We start from the raw sequence: 5,567 nt of genomic DNA, 5'->3' as shown, positions 1-5,567 counted from the left end.
GCTTTATAGGGCATGAATGAATTGGAGATTGGAAAGGAAGTTTGCAAAAATGGAAGGAATACAAGAAATTAAAGAGATGACCAGTGAGAAGTGATGTGGCCGCATGGCTCACACGGCCGCATGGCTCACGCGACTGCGCGGATTGGAAAAGCATAAGTGACGCAGAGGCATGGACGATGCGCCCGCGTGGGAAAGCAAAATGCCAAATGACGCGTCCGCATGAATGACGCGACCGCGTGGCGAGCGCGATCTGCAGAATTTTAGAAGTCGCTGGCAGAGTTTCTAGGCCGGATTTCAACCCAGTTTTCGGCCCAGAAACACAGACTAGAGCCAGGGAACATGCAGAAACAGAGGAGAACAATTCATTCCATATAATTTTTAGTTTTAGATCTAAATTGGCTCCTCCCCTAGGTTTTTATCACTTGACATTCATAATTAGGATTTTTGGAAGATTTTGCTTTTTAGCTTTTAAGAAGAGGCCACCTCCGGTACTAGTCATTATACTTTGCTATTTGCTTTTTACTTATTCTTCCATATCATTATTCTCTCTAGAGTTGACATTGGATTGTTTTCACAAGTTATTAATATAGAATAATATTTTTATTTAATCCCTTTTCATCTTTTATTTATCATGTCTTCCTTTAATTTCTTTTTATATGTTATGAGTTCTACATTCACAATGAGCGAGTAGTTCCCTAACTTGATGGGGAGTTGATTGAAAGGAACCTTTGAGTTGGGATGCTTGAAAGGATAATTATAATTGGGTTCATTGTTAGAATGCCCTCTATTCACAAACACTAATCCTTTTCAATGAGCGGATTGGGACTTGTGAACAGAAACAACATTCCAACGTGTTTAACTCTCCCTTACCTAGTAAGGGATAACTAAACAGAGCAACCTTCAATTATCAATTAATCTTGAGAGTACTTCAACAAGAATAGGGCTTCCGACTAATCTACTCTCAGTCAAGGCTTTTATTTAGAATTAATTAAATTCTCTATTTTAATTTCCTGTTTATCAACTCAACCATTTTTGAAAACACCTGATTGATAAAATAGCACATCTCTCTGCAACTCGTTGGGAGACGACCTGGGATTCATACTCCCAATATTTTAATTTTAATATTTGCGACAACCCTTTTTAAATTGATAACCGGATTTTCGGCTGGTTAATGACTATACTTGCACCGTATTTTTATTAATAATTTCTTAACTTGCCAGTTTCCGCCACGTCAATTTTTGGCGCCGTTGCCGGGGAGTTGCAACAGTGTGCTAATTTATTGATTGGTATTTATTTTGTTGCAATTTTTTCTTTTTATTTTGTCACTATGAGCTGTACGTTTCTTTCGTTAAATGACGCATTCACTTCCTGATCCAAGCTTGATAGTATTTGATCCTGAGATTGAAAGAACTCTTTCACACATAAGGCAAGCTCGGCGTCGGCAAGTCCTCTCTGAGGACAAACCTGAAACATCATTTAAGGGAGAAACAAGCTCCCTCTCTACTGATCCAGTTGATTTACGTGCAGGCGACATGGCAGCGCCAAGGAGAGTCACTATCCAGGAGGAAGGTGCCCCTAATTTTACACTACAACCATTCCAGGAACACCATCCAGCAGTGGCTGTGGATTTTGAAATAAAGTCTTCGCTACTCAACTTGATGCCCAAGTTTCATGGCTTACCTGCTCAAGAGCCTATCAAGCACCTTAGGGACTTTCATACCGCTTGTTCTACTGTTAAGCGTGATGGCGCTGATGAAATCTCCATTCTGTTAAAAGCCTTCCCATTCTCTCTTGAGAGAAAGGCAAGAGAGTGGTACTACACTCAACCTGAAACAACTGTTTCCAACTGGGATACGCTCAGAAGAGAATTTTCGGAGAAAATCTTCCCAGCTGAGGTTGCTGATAAACTGAGGAAAGACATGTCCATGATCGTTCAGGATGAATCTGAAACTCTTTATGAATACTTGGAACGCTTCAATAATCTTCGAGAGGCATGTCCCCACCATATGATTGACAAGATAGTGTTGCTCGGCTACTTTACATAGGGCATGAGATCTCAAGATAGGACCACATTGGAAGGTGCTAGCAATGGGTCTATGAAAAAGTACAAGACTACGGAAGAAGCATGGCAATTTGATCAGCGACTTAGCTGAATCTACTAGGAATCACAGGTAGAAACAAAGTCGGTCAAGAGCTGTTGCAGAGGTATCCACTAGCAAAGAGACCGCTGCTATAGCTCAGAGCTTATGTGAAATGAGTAACTTGCTGAAGCAGATGCAACTGAATCAACAACAGCCTCAGCAAGTTCAGCCTTCTCCACCACAGCACAGCCAACAGTTGGTTCCACAAAGAGTATGCGAAATCTGTGTTGATTACAGTCATTATACTGATGAGTGTCCGCAACTCCAACCAGAAAACCATACTGTAGCAGCCACTCATAACTTCTATGACCGCCCCAATCAAGAGTACAATCAAGGTGGCAGCTATAACCAAGGATGGCAGGATAACTCTAACCAAGGTTGGAGAGATAATTCTAACCAGGATTAGAGGGACAATCACAACATAGGAAGCAGAGATAACAATAGAAATCAGAAGTGGAATAACAATAACAACTTCAGGCAGCAGAATCAGAATCAAGCCTACAGAGCACTTCATCTAAGACAGTCTCAAGCATCTCAACAGCCCTCTCAGATCACTTATCCCTCTTCATCTCCTAATGATGAGTTACTACAATCTATTGATCAGAGACAACAGGCGATGGAAAATAACTTTACTGCTACTCTGAATGGTCTGACTTCTACTTTGCAAGCCCTTGTCTCACAGATTGGATCAATGACCAACTCCAACAATCAGTCCTCAAGCTCTGGTGGACTCCCCTCTCAACCATTACCCAATTCAAAGGGTGGTATTAATGCTATCACCTTAAGGTCCGGAACCACATTGCAAGAGAGGAATCAAGAAGAGTCAAACCCACCAGAACACGCCTCAACTGAAGAGGTAGTGAAATCAGAAGGTGTTGAGGAAGAAACTGATATACAGGACATGGCTGAGGAAGAAGACACTAAGTCACAGGAAGAAGAACAAAAGGGCGTAGACACTACAGAAAATGCCATTCCTATTCCATTTCCACGACTCACAAAGAAGCCCAAGAAGCAGTTGGAACCTGATCCCAAAATGGTAGAAATATTCAAAAAAGTTGAGGTAACTGTTCCCCTTTTTTATGTCATTCAACAGGTACCTAAATATGCAAAGTTTCTAAAAGATTTGTGCATACATAAAGACAAAATTAATGAATTAGAAACTATTCCTTTAGGAAGTTCTATATCTGCTTTAATGGGAAATATACCTGAAAAATGTAGTGACCCAGACCCATGCATGGTTAACTGTACCATTGGAGGTGTGATATTTTCTGACTGCATGTGTGATTTAGGAGCATGTGTTAGTATAATGCCCTTATCTGTATATGATGTTTTGAGGCTCCCTCCCTTAAAAAGGTCGGCAGCTCATTTTGTGTTAGCAGATAAAAGTATTATTACAGTGGCTGGAGTTGCTGAAGATGTATTAGTGGGCATTAAAGGTCTAACTTTTCCCATTAATTTTTACATCCTGGAGATGCCCCAACATGACTTAGAGAAGCCATCATCAATCCTACTCAGAAGACCTTTCTTGAAGACCTCGAAGTTCAAATTAGATGCTTTCTTAGGAACATACTCTTTTGAAATAGACGGCCGAGTAGTAAGTTTCAATTTGAATGGAGTTATGAAATACCCTCCAGAAGATCACTCTATCCTCCAGTGTAACATCATAGATGAAACCGTAGCTGAAGTTCACCTAGAGAAGTTTGAAGGGAAGTACATAGGACAAGGTCCAAGTGTGGGGACATTCCCAGAGGACAATGAAAGTACTCTACCACTGCCACCAGCTCAGATAATTCAGAGCCTGACCATGAACAGAAGTCAGAGTTGAAATCTCTCCCTCCACACCTCAAATATGCTTACCTTGAAGACAAGCAGAAGTTTCCAGTTATCATTGCACGGGACCTCACTTCTCAACTAGAAGAGCAATTACTTAGTGTGCTAAAGAGGCACAAGAAAGCAATTGGGTGGAGTTTAGCAGACATAGTAAGTATCAACCCTCACATTTGTGAGCACAGAATCTTTTTAGAAGAAGGAGCAAGACCTGTTCGTCAACCCCAAAGAAGACTGAACCCCACTATCTTAGAGGTTGTCAAGAAGGAAGTGACCAGACTACTAGAGGCAGATATTATCTACCCCATTTCAGACAGTGAATGGGTGAGCCCAGTACAAGTGGTGCCCAAGAAGTCTGGAGTTACTACAGTAAAGAATGAGCATGGAGAGCTCATAGCTACCAGGGTTCAGAACGCCTAGAGGGTCTGCATTGATTACAGGCGTCTCAATCAAGCCACTCGTAAGGATCACTATCCTCTTCCATTCATTGATCAAATGCTAGATCGTCTGTCAGGTAAATCACATTATTACTTTTTAGATGGTTATACAGGATATTTCCAGATTCATATAGTTCCTGAGGATCAAGAAAAGACTACTTTTACCTGTCTTTTTGGGACCTATGCTTACAAGAGAATGCCCTTTGGCTTGTGCAATGCACCAGCTACTTTCCAAAGGTGCATGATGAGTCTTTTCTCTAATCTTATCGAGGACTGTATAGAAGTTTTTATGGACGATTTTAGTGTTTATGGTGATTCTTTTAGCCTTTGCTTGGATAGTCTATCTAGAGTATTAGATAGATGTGTCAGTACAAACCTTGTATTGAATTTCAAAAAATGTCATTTTATGGTTAAACAAGGTATTGTGCTGGGACATGTTGTATCTAATACTGGCATTTCTGTAGATCTAGCAAAGGTGGATGTTATTTCTGGTTTGCCTTACCCCTCTTCTATGAGGAAAGTCCGTTCGTTCCTTGGACATGCAGGTTTTTACCGAAGATTCATCAAGGACTTTAGTAAGGTAGCACTTCCCCTATCTAGATTACTACAGAAGGATATTGAATTCGAGTTCAGTGAGGATTGTAAACAAACGTTTGATAAGCTGAAAATCGCCCTGACTCAAACTCCAATTGTGAGAGGGCCGGACTGGAGCCAGCTGATGCGCTATAACTGGGTATAGCTACGATTAAGGGAAATTGCACAATCGGCAAAATTCCTTCCGGCAAGTGCACCGGTTATCGTCAAGTAAAAACTCACAATAGAGTGAGGTCGAATCCCACAAGGATTGGTTGAATGAGCAATTCGGATTAGAAGTTTGTTCTAGTTGAGCGGAATCAAGATTTAGATGAGAATTGCGGAATATTAAATTGCATGAATTAAAGAGCTAGAAATTAAATTGCTGAAATTAAAAGGGATGGGGGTGATTGCATGAAATTAAATTGCAGAATGTAAAGAGAAAGTGTAGATCAGAAATGGGGAGTTCATTGGGTATTAGGAGATATTGAGATCTCCGAATCAAAACATTTTCATCTCTTCCTCGACCAATGCATTCATTGAATCTTGCTTGGCAATCTTATATGATTGGATCCCAATCCCTTGGCTC

Source organism: Arachis duranensis, chromosome 3, assembly GCF_000817695.3.
Source record: "Arachis duranensis cultivar V14167 chromosome 3, aradu.V14167.gnm2.J7QH, whole genome shotgun sequence".
NCBI classification, from domain to species: Eukaryota; Viridiplantae; Streptophyta; class Magnoliopsida; order Fabales; family Fabaceae; genus Arachis; species Arachis duranensis.
Note: the sequence above shows the minus strand (reverse complement) of the source record.